Source organism: Rana temporaria, chromosome 5 (assembly GCF_905171775.1).
Source record: "Rana temporaria chromosome 5, aRanTem1.1, whole genome shotgun sequence".
NCBI lineage: Eukaryota > Metazoa > Chordata > Amphibia > Anura > Ranidae > Rana > Rana temporaria.
In genome coordinates, this window is record NC_053493.1 from 317,344,123 (window position 1) to 317,365,329 (window position 21,207).

Genomic DNA, 21,207 nt, shown 5'->3' on the forward strand with positions numbered 1-21,207 from the left:
CAATATGTATTTCTCGACATACTTTTGGTTACAAAAATCACAATAAGTGTATATTGATTGGTTTGCGCAAAAGTTATAGCATTTACAAAATAGGGGGTAGTTTTATGGCATTTTTTATTTATTTTTTACTAGTTATGGCGGCGATCTGCGATTTCTATCATGACTGCGACATTGTGACACTTTTGATGCTATTTTGGGACCATTGTCATTTATACAGCGATCAGTGCTATAAAAATGTACTGATTACTGTGTAAATGACACTGGCAGGGAAGGGGTTAACCACACAGCGGCGAGGAAGGGGTTAAGTGTGTCCTAGGGAGTGATTCTAACTGTTTGGAGGCTGGGCTACTTGTGACACAACATTGATCACTGATCCCAATGACAGGGAGCAGTAGATCAGTTTACACAGGCATCCCCCTGTTCTGCAGCTCCGTGACACAATCGTGGGCTGCCGCCGAACATCGAGTTTGCCCCACGGCTTCTTAAAGGGGACGCACAGGTACATCCATTTGCCCAGTGCATGCCATTCTGCCGACACATAGTGGCGTGCAGCAGTCAGCCAGTGGTTAATAAAGCAATTGTCAAAAACTGTGTCTTGTGATTTTTACTTTTTGACACTTTTTTTAGTGAATAGGTACCCGATACCCATTCATATAGGGGATCAGGATCTGGTATGGATTTGGGGGGGGGGCACATACTTTCTTTTACATTTTGGCATGGGGTTCCCCTTAAAATCTATACCAGACCCAAAGGGCCTGGTATGGATTTTTGGAGGGACCCAACGCTTTTTTTTCTTAATTCTGTCATACGGTTCCCCTTACCACTTCAATACATAGACTGTATTATATACTCTGCACTGTACTATATACACTGCACTGTATTATATATACTTCACTGACTGTACTATATATTCTCCACTGTATTATATATACTACAATGACTGCACTATATACTCTGTGATGTATTATATATACTATACTGGTGGCACTATATACTCTGTGGCACTGTATTTTCTATATATACTACACTGACTGCACTATATACTCTGAACTGTATTATATATACTACACAGACTGCACTATATACTCTGAACTGTTTTTATATATACTACATGGACTGCACTATATACTCTAAACTGTATTATATACACTACACTGACTGCACTTTATACTCTGAACTGTAATATATTTACTACACTAACTGCACTATATACTCTGAACTGTATTATATATACTACACTGACTGCACTTTATACTCTGAACTGTATTATATATACTACACTAACTGTAATATATACACTGAACTGTATTATATATATACTACACTGACTGACTGCACACTACACTAACTACCTGCCTAATCTCTATTCATTCACTATCTACAGCCACCATGTAAGCAGCAGCCTTATATAGTGTGTAAATTAATTTTGCATTTCTACTGTTATGCTCAAAGCATTATTAACCACTTCAACCTCTTTGGACGTACCTTTGCGTCCTTAGGTTGAAGTGGCAGTATCAGGATTTAATGGCTGCAGCCATGCTCCCGGTACCAAAATTTACAGCCAGCAATGGGCTTTAAAGTAGAAGTGATCTGAGCAACTGTACAGCCCCGCAACAACTTCTACAGAATGTGAAAGGGGGTCACTCGCCTGCCACCACCCACTGCCTTTACCGGTCTCCCCCATGTGACCCGCCTCCCCTTTGTATTATAATAAATTGAAAGTGACAAGGATTTTCTCCTTAGAGGTCTCAGTTTGAGGTTTACAAGCTGATGGCATCAGTGATAGAAAAAAATCCCCCCCCCCATAACACCAGACCACAGATTAGCCCATCTAAACTCCCCTTTAGACCTCAGATCAGCCCCCCTTTACCTCCCCCTACAGCTACCAGATTATCTCCATATTAAAGCGGGAGTTCACCCGAATTTTTTTTTTTAACATTAGATTGAGGCTAATTTTAAGCAGAATCGGGTGTTTTTTTTAAATCAATGCAGTACTTACCGTTTTAGAGATCGATGTTCTCCGTGGCTTCCGGGTATGATCTTCGGGACTGGGCGTTCCTATTTGATTGACAGGCTTCCGACGGTCGCATACAGCGCGTCACCAGTTGCCGAAAGAAGCCGCTCTATACGGCGCCTGCGCACCAACGTTCGGCTACTTTCGGGAACTCGTGATGCGCTGTATGCGACCGTCAGAAGGCTGTCAATCAAATAGGAACGCCCAGTCTCGCAGCCCATACCCGGAATCGGCGGGAGAACATCGATCTCTAAAACGGTAAGTACTGCATTGATTTAAAAAAAAAACACCCGATTCTGCTTAGTAAAATTAGCCTCAATCTAATGTTAAAAATTGATTTTTTGGGTGAACCTCCACTTTAACATTGCTTCAGACCTCATATTAGCTCCCCCCATTTAACTACTTGCCGACCGCCCACCGTCGTTATACGTCATCACTTTAAAGATGAATATCTTGGTAACGGCAGCAGCTGCTGCCACAACCGAGATATTCATCTCTTCAGTGGGCAGTCCGGTACACGCTAACGGAGGTCTCCGCGGCGGATTCACCGCAAGATCGCTGTTATCGGTGGCGGGAGAGGGGCCCCCCCTCCCGCCGCTCTCCCGCGCCCTCCGCCGCTTACCGTAGCCGTCGGTAGCGGCGGAGGCGATGGGGACCGTTCGGCAGCTGAGCGGGGTTACGAGTGAAGGAAAAATCTCCTTCACCCGTCCCCATAGCTCTGCTGGGCGGAAGTGACGTCAAATAGTCAGTCCCGCCCAGCGTCTTAAAGCAACATTTTTTTTTTTGTCATTAGAAAAAATGACATTTTAAATTTTTTTTTTTTTTTTTTTTTTGCATTTAAGCCTAAATATGAGATCTGAGGTATTTTTGACCCCCGATCTCATATTTAAGAGGACCTGTCATGCTTTTTTCTATTACAAGGGATGTTTACATTCCTTGTAATAGGAATAAAAGTGATTATTTTTTTTATTTTTTTTATTTCAGTGTTAAAAATTTTAAAATAAATAAAAATAAATCCGAAAAAACCCCCCAATTTTTTTTAAAGCGCCCCGTCCCAACGAGCTCGCGCGTAGAAGCGAACGTATACACGAGTAGCGCCCGCATATGAAAACGGTGTTCAAACCACACAAGTGAGGTATCTCCGCGATCGTTAGAGCGAGAGTAATAATTTTAGCCTTAGGCCTACTCTGTAACTCAAAAAATGCAACCTGTAGAATTTTTTAAAAATCGCCTATCGAGATTTTTAAGGGTAAAGGTTTGACGCCATGCCACGAGCGGGCGCAATATTTAAGCGTGACATGTTGGGTATCATTTTACTCGGCGTAACATTATCTTTCACAATATATAAAAAAATTGGGCCAAATTTATTGTTGTCTTATTTTTTAATTTAAAAAAGTGAATTTTTTTCAAAAAAAGTGCGCTTGTAAGACCCCTGCGCAAATACGGTGTGACAAAAAGTATTGCAATGACTGCCATTTCATTCTCTAGGGTGTTAGAAAAAAAATTATAATATTTAGGGGTTTTAAGTAATTTTCTAGCAAAAAAAAATGTTTTAGTCTCGTAAACACCGAATCTGAAAAACAGGCCCAGGGCTTAAGTGGTTAAACTTCTCTTTAGACTTCAGATCAGCACCCCCTTTAAACTACTCTTCTGACCAGCCTCTCCTAATATCCCCTTTAAATTATTATTTAGACCAGCACATCCTAAACTTTACTTAAGACCTCAGATCAGCATCCACCCACCCCCCTCCACAACCTCTTCAGAGCACATTGAGGGAATCCATTCACAGACCTCCCTTGTGGCTCTGTTTCATGTGATGTTTTAATCACATGACCCAAAACAGAAGGTGGGGATAGATTTTCCCAGTCTTCTCTACTGGTGTTGTGCTAATCTGAGGTATAATATTGGTTCTTTATGTCCCAGTACCTAGAGCCAAGACATGCAGTGATTATATAGGACCTCTATAGCTTATTCCACATTATTATGCTTTCTTGTTGATATACCAAACATACTATTATTATTTATTAGTTTTCTAACAAGATATTTTTATTCTTTAAAAAGAACTAAAGTTGGCATTTCTAGAACATTGCTGATTCAGTATTTAATTACGGTAAAGCACATAATAGTAACCCAGACCACCTTCAATTGTGTGAGCTGCTGAGTAAATATATCATTACACTATATCTTTTTAATTTAAATTCACAAACTTTTTGAACTCTGTGGTAGGAATTGATATGCTATAAAAAAATGCAAAATGTGCTATTTAGAATTTAGAGCACACAGTCAAAATGACATAAAGATAACAGCATTAACTTTGAAAACAAACTCTGGCATCCCAAGAATTAATTAATGTCTTGATTCATCAATACTTGAATTCCGTTCATAACCTCTTGTCTACTTAGCAACTCACCACTCTTCTGGTATTGCTTTTCTTGAAATTTTACAGAAACACATCAGCTTATAGCAACAGTATATGTAGTAAAGGAAACACTCACAAGTTCAGTAGTTCAATGTTTCTATCTGGAGACTGAAAGAGCTGTTGCGTTGCTCAGGTATGTTTCAGTTCTTAAATTAAAAATGTGTAAATTGGCTGCGCCTACCTATCAATACCAATTTTAAAATTAATATCCAGTGACACAATCAATACAACAATTAATCCAAATCTGTTTCCAACAGATGCAAAGTCCAAATGTATCCCAAAAATTTAGTGTAAAGTTCTTTAAACATATAATCCTTATTTTGTTCTTTTTCTTTACCCTTGTGGATCCTGGGTAAATTATGTTAATCCCACCATCGTTCACCACTGAGCTCACCTTAATTTTAGACCTGATCATGATGAAACACCTTGGACAGAGTGGGTTTATGTAGCACTGTGGAGGTCAAAAAGGACAGAGAGTGACGGCAGCAGCAGCTCCATCTGATTTTGATGTGGAAGCATTTGACTGCTAATTTTAATGTAAGTGTAAAATACTGTTTTTGAATAAATCACGTTTATACTACACTATGGGGGCAAAATGTGTTTGATTGAGGAACGGAGGAGAGTATAAAGAGTCACACCAGCATAATAAGACTCAGGCCTCGTACACACGACAGAGTTTCTCGGCAGAATTCACCGAGAAACTCGGTCAAAACCCGGATTCTGCCGAGAAACTCTGTCGTCTGTACAGTTTTGGCTCGATGGAGCCGCCGAGGAACTCGACGAGAAAATAGAGAACATGTTCTCTATTTTCTCATTGTCCGCGTTGTTCTATGGGAGAAGGCGGCCCGCCGAGCTCCTCGGCGGCTTCATCCCAAAACTCGACGAGGAACTCGACGTGCCAAGCACGTCGAGTTCCTCTGTCGTGTATACGGGGCCTCAGAGAGGGGAAAGGAGGACAGAAGGAACGTGAGGAGCTGATGAGTCAGGATTTGAACCCCAGCAGGGGAAAGTGTATTTAGACCTGGAGACAGGTCTAAAATTAAGATGAGGGCAGTGGTGAATGGTGGTGGGATTCACATAATTAACCCAGGATCCACAAGGGTGAAGAAAAAGCACAATATAAGGATTATATGTTTAAATAACTTTACACAGATTTTTTGGGATATATATGGACTTTGCATCTGTTGAAAACACATATTTAGATTGATTGTTGTATTGATTATATCACTAGATGTTTATTAATTTGCAAATTGGTATTGATAAGTAGGCGCAGCCAATTTACACATTTTTCATTTATTTATTCAGTTGTGGGAACACAACTATTTGATGTGCAGCCTTTATTATATAGGATTGATATAGGATTGAGAAGTTTTATTGAGTGCGGGATAACACAAATATAAATATTTAAGTTCTTACAGACAGAACTAGGCTGTACCAGCTCATTTGGTAGCCATGTACCCAAACAAATTGGAAGATCTTGCATGGGATTCCTCCAGCCACAATCAATTTTATTCTGACAAAATCGTTCAGAGGGTAACTGCATCCCTAATTATACTAAAGTTGCTGTTGACATTGATTAGCTTCATATATACAGGTTGCCTTATTAGTAAACTCCTACTATTAAAATGTCCTTCATCAGCAGAATTTAAACAGGAACTGAACTTTTATGCCGCGTACACACGACCGTTTTGTGATTTTTTTTTAATGTCTTTAAAAAGGATCGTGTGTGGGCTCCAGAGCATTTTTCGCGACGTTAAAAATGGCCATTAAAAATTTAGAACATGCTCTAAATTTTCGCGTCTTTTTTAACGTTGTAAAAAATTGTCATGTGTGGGCTTTAACGACATGAAAATAACGCCCATGCTCAGAAGCAAGTTATGAGACGGGAGCGCTCGTTCTGGTAAAACTTGCGTTCGTAATGGAGATAGCACATTCATCACGCTGTAACAGACTGAAAAGTGCGAATCGTCTCTCACCAAACTTTTACCAACACAAAATCAGCAAAAGCAGCCCCAAGGGTGGCGCCATCCGCATGGTACTTCCCCTTTATAGTGCTGTCGTACGTGTTGTTCGTCACCGCGCTTTACTAGAGCATTTTTTTTCACGATCGTGTGTAGGCAAGGCCAGATTAACAATAATGGGGTTGAAAAAAACGTTGTTTTTTCTAGACCATTAAAAATGGTCGTGTGTACGTGGCATAAAAGCTGCTCCCAAAAGGGCCAAGCAGAAATCAAAGGACTGGTATCTCCTGGGGTCACCCTGAAGCTGATCTTTCTTTACAAATGCCTTACTATGCTTTTCTCTTTTATGTATCTGTATTGTTGCAGTGATTTTTGTGATTTCTGCTTCCTCATGGATGACCCTCCAGCAAGAAGAAGAATATGCAGCATAGCAATGACACCAAATCTAACTTCAAATCTTGTGAGACGTCTGAAGCAGTAGCACCTTAGATTTAAAACTGTAGATATACAGCTAGGAGACTACAGAACACAAGTGCCTAGGCACACTTACATATTAGCAAGTGCACTGGTATTTAGAGGAGGTCTTTAAACACTGAATTCCAGGCGACCTACTGGTATGTCACCCGCTTTGAGTAGTTATACCGGGATAATGCCTGCAGCTGCAGGCATCAGCTTGGTATAATTTTTACAACAGGTGGAACGCTTTCTTTTAAAAGTAATCCTAGCAGCTGAATAACCAATGCATTGCATTTATAAGTGCCAGAAAGGGGTAGCCCCCTCCTACTCCCTTCTCCCCCTCCCCAGGCTCTTCTGTCCCACTGGGAAACCCAAGGATTGCAGCCAGCATGGCCCCGATCATCTATATTGTCTAAGAAACAGAAAGCGATGAGTAGGGATGAGCTTCGAGTTCGAGTCAAACTCATGTTCGACTCGAGCATTGCCTGTTCGCCTGTTCGGCGAACAACGAACAATTAGGGGTGTTAGCGGCAAATTCAAAAAGCTGCGGAACACCCTGTTAAAGTCTATGGGATAAATCTAAAGTGCTAATTTTAAAGGCTAATATGCAAGTTATTGTCCTAAAAAGTGTTTGGGGACCTGGGTCCTGTCCCAGGGGACATGTATCAATGCAAAAAAAGTTTTAAAAACTGTGTTTTTTTCGGGAGCAGTGAATTTAATAATGCTAAAAGTGAAACAATAAAAGTGAAATATTACTTAAAATTTCGTACCTGGGGGGTGTAAAGTTAGCATGTGAAATAGCGCGTTTCCCTTACATAGAACTGTCCCTGCACAAAGTGTCATTTCTGGAAGGAAAAAAAGTATTTTAAAACCGACTTTGCGGCTATAATGAATTGTCGGCTCTGGCAATTCAGAGCGGATTCATTCATAAAAAAAAAATAGCTTTGGGGTCCCCCCAAATTCCATTACCAGGCCCTTCAGGTCCGGAATGGATATTAAGGGGAACCCCGCCGTCAATTTAAAAAAAATTACGTGTGGTTCCCCCCAAATATCCATTCCAGACCCTTCACATCATGTTGATGGGGACAAGGGCCTCATCCCCACAACCCTTGCCCGGTGGTTGTGGGGGTCTACGGGCGGGGGGGGCTTATCAGAATCTGGAAGACCCCTTTAACAAAGGGGACCCCCAGATCCTGCCTGTGAATTGGTAATGGGGTACATTTTACCCCTACCATTTCACGAAGCAAGTGTAAATAGTTAAAAAAAAACACACCATAGAAAAAAGTCCTTTATTAATAAAAAGAAAAGAAAAAAAATTTAGCGGTGACACTCATTCCTGCTCCAACGTTGTCTGAATCCAGCGACGGGTGCGGGTGATCTCCGGTCCAGCGATGAGAAGACCCATCCATCCATCCAGAGCGCAGCATCGTCGACCTCCTCTCACCGCTGGACACAGCCCAGCGAATGAGCGGCTGAAGCTGTGACATTTCTTATATAGGGGAGGCAGGGCCACCCATCACATGACCCCGCACCCTCTGACGCACCCTCTGCTACGTCACTGGGGAAGCCCAGTCTTCCCCACTGTTGAGGGCATGTGGCCTGGTACGGTTCAGGAGAGGGGGGGCCGCACTCTGTCCCCCCCTCTTTTCTGCGGCCGGCCAGGTTAACGTGCTTGGATAAGGGGTCTGGTGTGAATTTTTAAGGGAACTCCACGCCATTTTTTTTTTCAAATTTGGGGTGGAGTTCCCCTTAAAATCCACACCAGACCTGAAGGGTCTGGAATGGATATTTGGGGGGAACCCCACATCATTTTGTTTTTAAATTGATGGCGGGGTTCCCCTTAATATCCATTCCAGACCTGAAGGGCCTGGTAATGGAATTTGGGGGGACCCCCACGCTATTTTGTTTTTTTTTATGAATGAATTCGCTCTGAATTGCCAGAGCCGACAATTCATTATAGCCGCAAAGGCGGTTTTAAAAGGCTTTTTTTCCTTTCAGAAATGACACTTTGTGCAGGGACAGTTCTATGTAATGGAAACATGCGCTATTTCACATGCTAACTTTACACCCCCCTAGGTACAAAATTTAAAGTAATATTTCACTTTTATTGTTTCACTTTTAGCATTATTAAATTCACTGCTCCCGAAAAAACTGCCGTTTTTAAAAAAAGGTACAGTGTATGAATGAAAAATAAATAAATCACTTAATTTTTTTTTTTTAAATACCACCCGTTCCCCGTGTTTGCAGGCAAAGGCAAATGCATGTGTTGGTCTGGGGTCAGAATGTAAACAGCAATCATACCACACATGTCCGACCAAGAGCAATAATTCTAGCGGCAGACCTACTGTGTCAATCCAAAATAGTAACTTGTAAAGGCTTTTAAAGCATAGCCTATGGATAATATAATTTATAATTAATATAATTTATGTAGTTTGTCACTGTTCCCCGGGCATCCACAATTTTAAAGTGTGATATGTTTGGTATCTATTTACTCAGCGATACATCATCTTTTATATTTTACCAAACAATTGGATATTATATTATGTTTTGTGCATTAAAATTCATTATTACTGTGTCATACCATGTGACAAAAAAAAGTGCTACACCTTTTTTTTTAACTATGGCCTCTACTTTAAAAGAATATTTAACATTTGGGGGTTCTAAGTAATTTTCTAGCAAAAAAATACTGATCTTTACATGTAGGAGAAAAGTGTTAGAATAGGCCTAGTCTTTAATTATTTAAGACAAAAGGTTCCATTTTTAGTGTACTGCTTAGGCCTAATTAACATTCCTTAATACTTCCTATAATGTAGAAAAATATTCTTTGTGAGTTCAGGTCCACTTTAACTGCTTCTGGACCACCCACAGTACATTTACTTTGAGTGGGCATTACGGGCAGGCTTTGCGGGCAGACATCATGGGCAGGCTGGATGACGTACCTGTACGTCATCCCTCCTGTTCCAGGTTAGAAACAAGCTTCATGCCCAGTAACTGAGTACAGGGTATCATGTGATCACTATGATTTGTCATAGCGATTACATGATAACAATGTAAACAAACTGTCATGAATGGATTTCCAAACATGAACAGCTTGCTTACCGTTGTGATCTATGATCACTCTGGCCCACAGCAATCACATGGTACCTGGCTACCTGTATCTAGTGGCCAATCACAGATCACAATCATAAGCAAGCTGTTCATGAATTTTAACCCAATAATGAAAGCTAAAACTATTGCTTTAACTGTGATCATTAGTGTATAAGCAATATCAGTGTAAAAAAAAAATCCCTGATCATTAATTTTATTTTATTTTTTCCTTTTCCCAAATATTGTGACAAAAAAATGACAACTTCAAAAAACTCATCATGCCTTCTACTAAATAGCTCAGACTGTCAACTTTACAAAAAAGGATAATTTGGGGACGTATTTGTATTCTCCTGCCATTTTAAGGGCCAAAAGAAATGAGACGAGTATAAATGTAGACGCTATAAATTTCACATAAACCAATTAATATATTTTATTGGGATTATTTTACATGTAGCAGAATACATTTTGGCATACATTTATGATGAAATTTGATTTTATTGGATATATTTTATAACAATTTCTCGCAATTTTTCCATTTATAATTTTAAATTTTTATGATTCCTTATCATTTCCTGCTATGACATGTAAGAGACACTTTCTAAGTATATTGTGCCCATAGGTTTCACTTTGATGTAATTTTGACTTGCATCACCTTTTATCTTCTCATCAGGTAAAGCTGTACTGCGCATTTCTAATTTACTGCCCAGCCATCTCTTCAAGTGTGGCACATAAATATCATTAGAACCATGTAGCTATTTTGTTTGTTGCTTAGCTCAGCTAATCTTTAGATACGTACATTTCAATTTAGTGTTTCTTAGGAAAGCGGTCTAAGCTTCAAGTGAAAATAAAGCATAAGCAGATAGATGCGTTTATAGCATATGTTGTAGATACATTGGTGGACTATGCTGCTTATCCTTTGCTAGTACTTAGACTGCAATCTTTACTTTTGTTAACGATAAGCCTGCAGATCGGTCAGCCTCCTGTGGATTTATACACAACAAATCTACTTAGGAACATGTCTGAAAGGTCAAAGTCATTTTGGTTTTGGAGCATGTTTCTGGATTGTAAAGGCAATTGATTGTAATTTGGGGTTTGTAAGAAACTAGCTCTGGGAGACATGTATATGTGATTGCTTAGGAGAAAAAAAAGGAAAAAAGATGTGTTAGAACTAATAGAAATCGCAACCTTTTTTTGTTAAACTTCAAAGAATCCAACAACTCTGCTTTCCTTTTAGTAATTAAATATTTTAGCAATGTTGCAAGGATTATATATATATATATATATATATATATACACACACACACATTTACACACAGATATATATATATATATACACACAGGCCCGGATTCACAAAGCACTTGCGCCAACGTATCTTGAGATACGCCACCTAAGTGCAAATATGCGCCGTCGTATCTGCGCCGGGCCCACAAAACTAAGATACGCCTAAAAACAGGCTTCATTCCACCGACGTAACTTGCCTACGCCGGCGTAGAGTAGGCGCATATTTACGCTGGACGCATGTGGCGCTCCCATTTATTTTTTATTCAAATATGTAAATGAGGGAGATACGCCGATTCACGATCGTACTTGCACCCGACGCAGGCTACGACTGGTGCGCATAAGTTGTACGTACGGCGCAAAGTTATGCCCCATAAAGGAGGTGTAACTGAGCAGCATCCATGCAAAGGGCTGCACCAGGGAACCCAAGCCGGCCTATTTCACGTAGTTTACGTTGGACGTGAATATGGCTGGGCGTAGGTTACGTTCACGCCGTAGGCAGTGATCTGGCGTAACTTAGGCAGTTGTTCCGACATGATTCTGAGCATGCGCAGAACGATGCGTCCACGTCCCAGCGCATGCACAGTTGGTGATACGTATCTGTCTGGCGCTTGGACCATCATTTGCATGGGGTCACGCCTCATTAGCATGGCTCACGCCTACTTCCACCTACGCCGGTTTACGAATAGGAAACCCAGCGCAGTTTTGGGAGGAAATGCTTTGCGAATTCCATGCTTGCCTCTCTGCGCTGCGTCTGCGTAGCGTAAAGGAGATGCGCTACGGCGGGATAAATGTGCGCTGCTGTCTGTGAATCCGGGCCACACACTATATAGTCAGAAGTATTGGGACACCTGCCTTCACACGCAGATGAACATTGATGGCAACCCAGTCTTAGTCCAGAGGGGTCAATATTGAGTTGGTCCACCCTTTGCAGCCATAACAGCTTCAACTCTTCTGGGAAGGCTGTCCACAAGGTTTTTAGGAGTGTCTATGGGAATGTTTTACTATTCTTACAGAAGCACATTTATGAGGTCAGGCACTGATGTTGGACGGGAAGGCCTGCCTCCCAGTTTCCTCTCTAATTCATCCCAGAGGTGTTCTATCAGGTTAAGGTCAGGACTCTGTTCAGGCCAGTCAAGTTCCTTCACACCAAACTTGCTTATCCATGTCTTTATGGATCTTGATTTGTGCACTGGTCCAACTCATTTGGTGAATGGGGGATTATGGTGTGAGGTTGTTTTTCAGGGGTTTGTGCTTGGTTTCTTAGTTCCAGTAAGTACCAAGACATTTTGGACAATGGCATGCTCTCAACTTTGTGGGAACAGTTTGGGGATGGCTCCTTCCTGTTCCAGCATGACTGTGCACCAGTGCACAAATGAAGGTTCATAAAGACATGGATGAGTGAGTTTGGGGTGGAGGAAATTGTCTGGCCTACACAGAGTCCTGACATCAATCAGATAGAATTACAATATAGAAAAGCCGCGCCTTTTCTATATTGTAATTTTTTCTGTTATCACACGCTAGCCGCTGCCTGAGGACTGTGTTGTGGCAGCGCGTTTTTTTTGTTTTATTTATCAATCAGATAGAACCTTTGGGATAAATGGAGACTGGGAGCCGGACTTTCTTGACAAACATCAGTTCCTGATCTTACAAATGTGCTTCTGGAAGAATAGTCAAACATTCCCATAGACACTTCTAAACCTTGTGGACAGCCTTCCCAGAAGAGTTTAAGCTGTTATAGTTGCAAAAGGTGGGCCAACTCAGTACTGAACCCTACGGACTAAGACTGGAAAGCCATTAAAGTTTGTGTGTGTGTAAAGGCAGGTGTTCCAATCCTTTAGACAATATAGTATATGTGTGTGTATGTATATATATATATATATATATATATATATATATATATATATATATATATATATATATATATATATATATAATATATCTTAAACCCTACATCATATTTTAGAATTGCATAGGTAAACATGTCAGGCAAAAATGATGGATATCAATGCTGATCAAGCTAATGGCTTATCTGACATATTAGCTTCAGTGCTCTCTGATTCAATGACCCAGCCTAAGTATACTGATCAGTAAAGATAGAGAAATGTTTGAATTCCTTTTATACACACATAAAATGTATCATTGGGGTTGATTTACTAGGCAGATAGACTGTTTACTTTGCAAATGCAGTTGCACTCTGCAAGGAATTTTTGCCTAGAGTTTTAAAATTAGATTTTTATCATATTGAGCCTCATATTTCTCTCGTGATAGGTTTACCTTATTAATAGATTTCCTTTTCTCTATAGAAAAACAAATGAAATTAAAAAAGAAAGGTCATGACAGTAATGTTATGCATATTAAATGAGAATATGCAAATATTGTCAATTGATTGTCCTCTAGTTACACAGACTTGGTCTTGAACATATTGATGTTGTTTTTTTTCCCTTCTACCTAATGTTAATTTGGTAGAAACACAGCATTTTAGTTATTTGCAGTCTTCTCCCATAACAAGTTTTATTTTTTTATGAATGCATAGAAGATCAAGGTTTAAATACCGTTATAATATTGGAACATACACTGTTACTCATATAATTATTTTTGTATATAAAACATTAGAAAACAAAATAAATCTGCGCTAACTAGTGAATAAGCAGCTACAAAAACCAGTGAACAGTGGAATAAAACAAATACAACATACAAATAGTAGCGCTAAAATGTTGATCAAATGACTGATATATAGAAAAGGGGGGGGGGAGTCCAAATAAAAGTGAAAGAAACTTGATTAGTGAGTAAACCAAGCGTATAGTTCCAATATCAGATAACTGATAAACAAAACCAAAAGAGGAAAAAATCCAAATATATGTGGTGAAAGAAAACTTGATTGATGTGTGAACACAGTGAGTGATGTCAAATCAATGGTGATTCTCTCTTGAACGTGAAGAACAATGAACCCGCCGCTAATAAAGCAGAGGCTTACGAAATATATAGAACCCAAGTGAGCCTACGCCCAGACCCCAGACGAAGCAAGTTTTTGTGAAACGCATCGGGTGATTCCACTGCTGCCACGCACATATTGATCGATATGCTGTTTTATTTCCACTTTCATGTAAGTGTTTATAACCATTATTAAAACTCAGTGCCTACGGTATTATGCTATGTGCCTCTTTTGTTTACCTTTCTACATACATCAGTGTTATGGTTTGACCATTTGAGAGTGACCATCTTTAAACATTGAACATCTTCCTCCATCTTGGCGGTACTATCCTGATACAGCCTTTGTATACATCCAGCTTTTTTGACCCTCTGGGCGTAGGCTCACTTGGGTTCTATATATTTGGTAAGCCTCTGCTTTATTGGTGGCGGGTTCATTACCAGTGTTCTTCACGTTCAAGAGAGAATCACCATTGATTTGACATCACTCACTGTGTTCACACATCAATCAAGTTTTCTTTCACCACATATATTTGGATTTTTTACTCTTTTGGTTTTATTTAGCAGTTATCTGATATTGGAAATATACGCTTGGTTTACTCACTAATTAAGTTTCTTTCACTTTCATTTGGACTTCCCCCTCCCCTTTTCTATATATCAGTCATTTGATTTTTTATCATCATAATTTTAGCGCTACTATTTGTATGTTGTATATATAAAACATTAGCACAGAAAAATAACATTGAGTGCCCAATTTAATGTAAATAAATCCTAAACTTTCCTAATTTGCATAGCTGTTTGGTATGTGTTTACATCAAGAATGAACTCTGAAGAGCATATTTAAGCTTGCAATGGTGCTCTCTCAGATTGCCTTCTTGTTCTTATTAAAAAATAAATAAAAAAATCCATACAAAACAATACATAGGGGCTGATTTACTAAAAACAATGTGCTGCACCGTTCATGGCTTTATTGGCACGCCGGATGAATACTTAATTAGGCGCATGAACCAGCGCAGCAGAGGGCGCAATGCAATAATAAATATGTAAAGCCTATGGGAGAAATCAAAAGTGTTAATTTTAAAGGTTAATATGCTAGTTTTTGTCCTAAAAAGTGTTTGGGGACATGTATCAATGCTTTTTTTATTTTTAAAATGGCCCTTCAGGTCTGGTATGGATTTTAAGGGGAACTCCACCCCACATTTTTGAAAAAAAATGGCGTGGAGTTCCCCCAAAAATCCACACTAGACTCCTTATCCGAGCACGCAACCTGGCCGGCCACAGAAAAGAGGGGGGGACGAGAGAGCCCCCCCTCTCCTAAACCGTACCATGCCCTCAACATACACATGCCCTCAACATGGGGAGGATGCTTTAGGGTCCCCCCCAAAGCACCTTGTCCCCATGTTGATGGGGACAAGGGCCTCATCCCCACAACCCTGGCCGGTGGTTGTGGGGGTCTGCGGGCAGGGGGCTTATCGGAATCTGGAAGACCCCTTTAACAAAGGGGACCCCCAGATCCCGCCCCCCCTGTGTGAAATGGTAATGGGATACATTGTACCTCTACCATTTCACCAAAAAAAGTGTCAAAAATGTAAAAAAAGACAATAGCCGGTTTTTGACAATTCCTTTATTAATGTCATGGAGCAAAGGCTTGGTAAATCAGCCCCACTATGTCCCTGTTTCTTTTTCATGTTTCTTTTTTATGAAAATTATTTCTTATTGTGTTGTTTTTCTGCCTCTTTGTAACATTCTCTGCAAACGTTTCCTTTTCCAACTCATCTCCATTTGTTTGGAGCAGTACCCGTTACAGTACAGTTACAGTCATGTGCACTGGTCTATACACACTACAAATCTTATAGTTCCTACATACAATGAGTCACCTCCTCCCATGCTTGCCTCCAGGACTTCTCCTGAACCTCTCCCATCCTTTAGGAATCCCTACCCCAATCTGTCTGTCTATATCCTACTGTATCCACTTTTAGGCAAACCCTGAAAACGTTTTACTTCAGAGAAGCCTTTCCTGCCTCGACCTAACAACTTTACTTTAATTTTCTCCATCCCCAACAGTTATCCCCTTTTGTATCACATGACCTTCCCTCCTGTAAGCCTTAATGAGCAGGGCCTTCTGATTCCTCCAGTATTGAACTGTTATGCCGGGTACAGACGAGAGGATTGATCCGCGGATACGGTCCGCCGGACCGTATCCGCGGATAAATCCTCTCGAGGATTTCCGTGGATTTGGATCCGATTGAGTGTACTCACCATCGGATCAAAATCCGCGCCGAAATCCCATCACGATGACGTGTCGCGCCGTCGCCGCGATGATGACGCGGCGACGTGCGCGACGCTGTCATATAAGGATACCCACGCATGCGTCGAATCATTACGACGCATGCGAGGGAGGGAATTGGACGGATCGATCCGGGTTAGTCTGTACAGACCACCGGATCGATCCGCTGAAGCCGATTCCAGCGGATAGATTTCTTAGCATGTTAAAAAAAATTTATCTGCTGGAAATTGGTCGGCCCGAAAAAAATCCGCGGAAAAAGATCCGCTGGGTTGTACACACCAGTGGATCTATCCGCTGGAACTGATCCGCAGATCAATTCCAGCCGATAGATCCTCTCGTGTGTACGGGGCCTTACTGTAACTGTACTGCCTGCCCTCATGTTGTTAAGTGCTGTGCAAACTGTTGGCACAATATAAATCCTGAATAATAATAATAATAATAATTATGGAGAATAAATGTAGCCACAAAAAAAAATTGAATAAAAAGATTTGAAGATTTGGAGGAGGTTGAGGTCATAGCAGAGAATACTTTTAATGAGTTATTAGTATAGACTTGCACCTTTTTACTCTGCACCCTTAGCCGGAGCTGAATCTCCCATATGCCGCTCTGTGACGCCGAATTACAATTTACTATTACCATGATCATCTACAAATGTGTCATCAGCAATGATGAAATGTTCTCAGACATCTACCCAACCAAAGAAGTCTGCAATGGGCTGTATATTGAAGTTGAAGGAAAGACCATCACCTGAAGAGAAGTTGAGTGCTGAGTACCAGGATGATGGACGTAATGGTGTAACAGTATCAGGAATTGACATTGTGATGAACCATAAACTTCAGGAACGTGGCTTCTCAAAATTTGCCTTCAAACGATATATTAAAGACTATATGAAAGCCATTAAAAGTGATCTAGAAAAGAATAATCCTGCAGCTTTTCATGACTGGAGCAGCAGAAAAAGTAAAAGAAATTCTTGGAAACTTCAAAAAATGTTCATTTTTTTACAGGAGAGTCAATGGACCCAGAGGGTATTATGGGCTTTTTGGATTACCGTGAGGATAGTAAAACTCCCTTCACTACTTTCTTCTTGGAAGAAAGGTGGCTTGGAACTTGAAATATGTTAACCATTTGGATCGTCTGATGCAACCAACTCTAAGGCCCCGTACACACGATAGAATCCATCCGCTGAAAAATCTCAGCGGATCGGTTTCAGCGGATAGATTCTATGGTGTGTACAATCCAGCGGATCTGTTTTCGCGGATTTTTATCCCCTGGGATGGATTTCAAGCGGATAAAAATTTGAAGACATGCTTTCAAATCTATCCGCTTGAATCCATCCCAACGGATTGATCCGCTGGTCTGTACAGACTCACCGGATCAATCCGTCCGAAGGGATCCCCCGCATGCGTCGTAATGATTCGACGCATGCGTGGAATTCCTTATATGACAGCGTCGCGCTCGTCGCCGCGTCATCATCGCGGTGACGGCGCGACACGTCATCGCGAGGGGATTTCGGCGCGGATTTCGATCCTATGGTGAGTACACTCCATCGGATCCAAATCCGCTGAAATCCTCGAGAGGATTTATCCGCGGAAATGGAACGCTGGACCGTATCCGCGGATAAATCCTCTCGTGAGTACTAGGCCTAAAAAAAAAAATAACCAAAAAAATGAAGAATGTAGACTTGCGTAGAATACTTTGTTTTAGATCAAAGTTTAGTGTCCTTTCAACTGGCCACTGCAATCTCCCATTCATGTTTACTGGGACACAGTGGCTACACAGACACAGCCACTGTATCCCAATATGACATCCATGTGGGTGTGGAAGCATGCAGGTGAGTGTCCCCAAACTGGATGTGTTCAGGGACTGTTCACCCACAGGGAAGTAACATTGAGAGCAGTGGATTTGTCCATACAGCTGCTGCATCTTTATAGACATCTGCAGGATTTCCAGCACAAGGGATGCATGTGTCACCTGGCCATTCCTGTTCTGGTAAAATATGGGGCTGCTCGGGTTAATGAAACTTAGGTCAAAAAGTTAGTTGTCCATACATCAAAATATTATAGTTGACCTAAGTGAATCAGTCTCAGGGGGGACAGGTGTTTGGTACAATTTAGAAATTTTGGTTCAGTGCAGGATTTGGACTTAGTTCCCTTTTGCGTCCATCCTTTGCTATTTTCTTCTATTTTATTAACATGGTGCATGCTAAAATAAACCATCCTTTAAAAGTATTTGATTGACAATTTGATTTTACATTATTTACATGTCCAGTCTCTTTCTAATGCCGCGTACACACGACCATTTTTCGGGTTCTAAAAAATGACGTTTTTTTTTAAAGGGGTGGTTCCCCCTAAAAATAAACTTTTAACATTGCATTTCCCACATTAATCACAATTAGAATCGGCTGGTTTTATTAAAAAAAAACGTTCGTACATACCGTTTGCTATATACGTTCTCACCGCCACTTCCGGGTACGATGCTGGGGCTGGGCGTTCCTAATTGATGGACAGGCATCCGACCGACGCATACATCGCGTCACGAGATGCCGAAAAAAGCCGAACGTCGGTGCGGCTCTATACGGCGCATGCGTACCGACGTTCGGCTTCTTTCGGCATCTCGGCGATGTATGCGTCGGTCGGATGCCTGTCCATCAATTAGGAATGCCCAGCCCCAGCATCGTACCCGGAAGTGGCGGTGAGAACGTATATAGCAAGCGGTACATACGGACGTTTTTTTTAAATAAAATCAGCTGATTCTAATTGTGATTAATGTGGGAAATGCAATGTTAAAAGTTTATTTTTAGGGGAACCACCCCTTTAATGTCATTAAAAGCGATCGTGTGTGGGCTTCAGAGCATTTTTCAGGTTCTGAAAAACGGACAATTTTTTTTTCGAACATGCTCTATTTTTTCACAACATTTTTAACGTTGTCGTTTTTCTGGTTGTAAAAAATGGTCGTGTGTGGGCTTTAACGACGTGAAAAATCTGCGCATGCTCAGAAGCAAGTTATGAGACGGGAGCGCTCGTTCTGGTAAAACTACCGTGCGTAATGGAGTAAGCACATTCATTACGCTGTAACAGTCAGAAAAGCGCGAATCGTCTTTTATTAACATGAAATCAGCTAAAGCAGCCCAAAGGGTGGCGTCATCCGAATGGAACTTCCCCTTATAGTGCCGTCGTACGTGTTGTACATCACCGCGCTTTGCTAGAGCATTTTTTTTTCACGATCGTGTGTAGGCAAGACCGTTTTAATGATCAAGTTGAAAAAAAAATAGTTTTTTCTAGAGCGTTTTTTACAACCCGAAAAATGATCGTATGTACGCGGCATAATGCTTATGGTTTGCTGGAGGTCCTTATGTACAGTAACAAAGCCTATAAACATGTTCTACAGACCTGTTATAACTGGTCTTTATTAGTCTCAGACTGAAATTAAAATGCAGCTCTCGAATATAAAGAACTCCTATGACCTACATTTCATTATATACAAAGAAGTGTAAGTTGGCAATATTGAGCATTAAAGTGCCACATCCAGTGGAAATGCAGAAAAACAAACTCCCCCTATGTGGACTTTTAAGGCACAGATTTCTTAAAACGTATGTAAAGTAGTACATTGTTTATTATAATTTTTTTTAATAAAAAAGGGGGTATGTATAAAACACATATATATGCAAATACATAGCATCCTTAACCACTTCAGATCCGTAGGACGTCCTGGGACTTTGAGTGGTGATATCTGAATGATGCCTGCAGCTACAGGCATCATTCAGATATCTCTGTCTTCAGCCGGCGATTCTGTGCACCAGAAGAATGATCAAAGCGGCGGTTCCGCCGCTTGATCGTTCTTCTAGGCAGCGGGAGGGGACGTCCCCCCCCTCCCGCCGCCATCCGGTGCTTCTCCGGGCTCTCCCGTGCCATCGGGGGCCCGGAGAGCGAATCGGCCGGCGCGCGTTGCTGAACCATAGAGATGACTGGTGACCAGACGGTCACAGTCATCTCTATGACCGTCGGAGGGCCGGGCGCGACGTTATGACATCACGCCCGGTACCCGGAAGTAAACAAAGCCGCAATCGCGGCTGTCGGCATGTAATCGGTGAAATGTTTTTCACCGATTTCATGCTTGTAAGCCTGTAGGAGAGATGTGGGGTCTTATTGACCCCACATCTCTCCATAAAGAGGACCTGTCACTGTGATTCCTATTACAAGGGATGTTTACATTCCTTGTAATAGGAATAAAAGTGATCAAAAAAAAATGTCAAAAAAAGTGTAAAAATAAAAAAATGAAGTAAAAAAATAAAATAAAATAATAAAAAAAAAAATTTAAAACGCCCCTGTCCCGGTCGCTCGCGTGCAGAAGCGAACGCGCATGCAAGTCCCGCCCACATATGTAAACACCGTTCAAACCCCACATGTGAGGTATCATCGCGTGCGTTAGAGCGTGTGCAACAATTCTATCACTAGAGCTACTCTGTAACTCAAAAATAGTAACCTGTAAAAAAATTTAAAGCGTCGCCTATGGAGATTTTTAAGTACCGAAGTTTGACGCCATTCCATGAGTGTGCGCAATTTTAAAGCGTGACATGTTAGGTATCTATTTACTCGGCGTAACATCGTCTTTCACATTATACAAAAAAATTGGGCTAACTTTACTGTTTTGTTATTTTTTAATTCATGAAACTGTTTTTTTCCCTAAAAAAGGTGTTTGAAAAATTATTGCGCAAATACCGTGCGAGAAAAAAAGTTGCAATGACCGCCATTTTATTCCCTAGGGTGTCTGCTA

General features: G+C 40.9%; 1 protein-coding gene and 1 pseudogene across 2 annotated transcripts in view; both read left to right on the forward strand.

Annotated features, from left to right (window-relative positions):
• Nucleotides 1–21,207, forward strand: part of SNTG1 (syntrophin gamma 1) — a 795,295-nt gene that overhangs the window by 303,186 nt on the left and 470,902 nt on the right. The window lies entirely within an intron of this gene.
• On the forward strand, nucleotides 17,017–17,555 carry LOC120940984 (annotated as a pseudogene).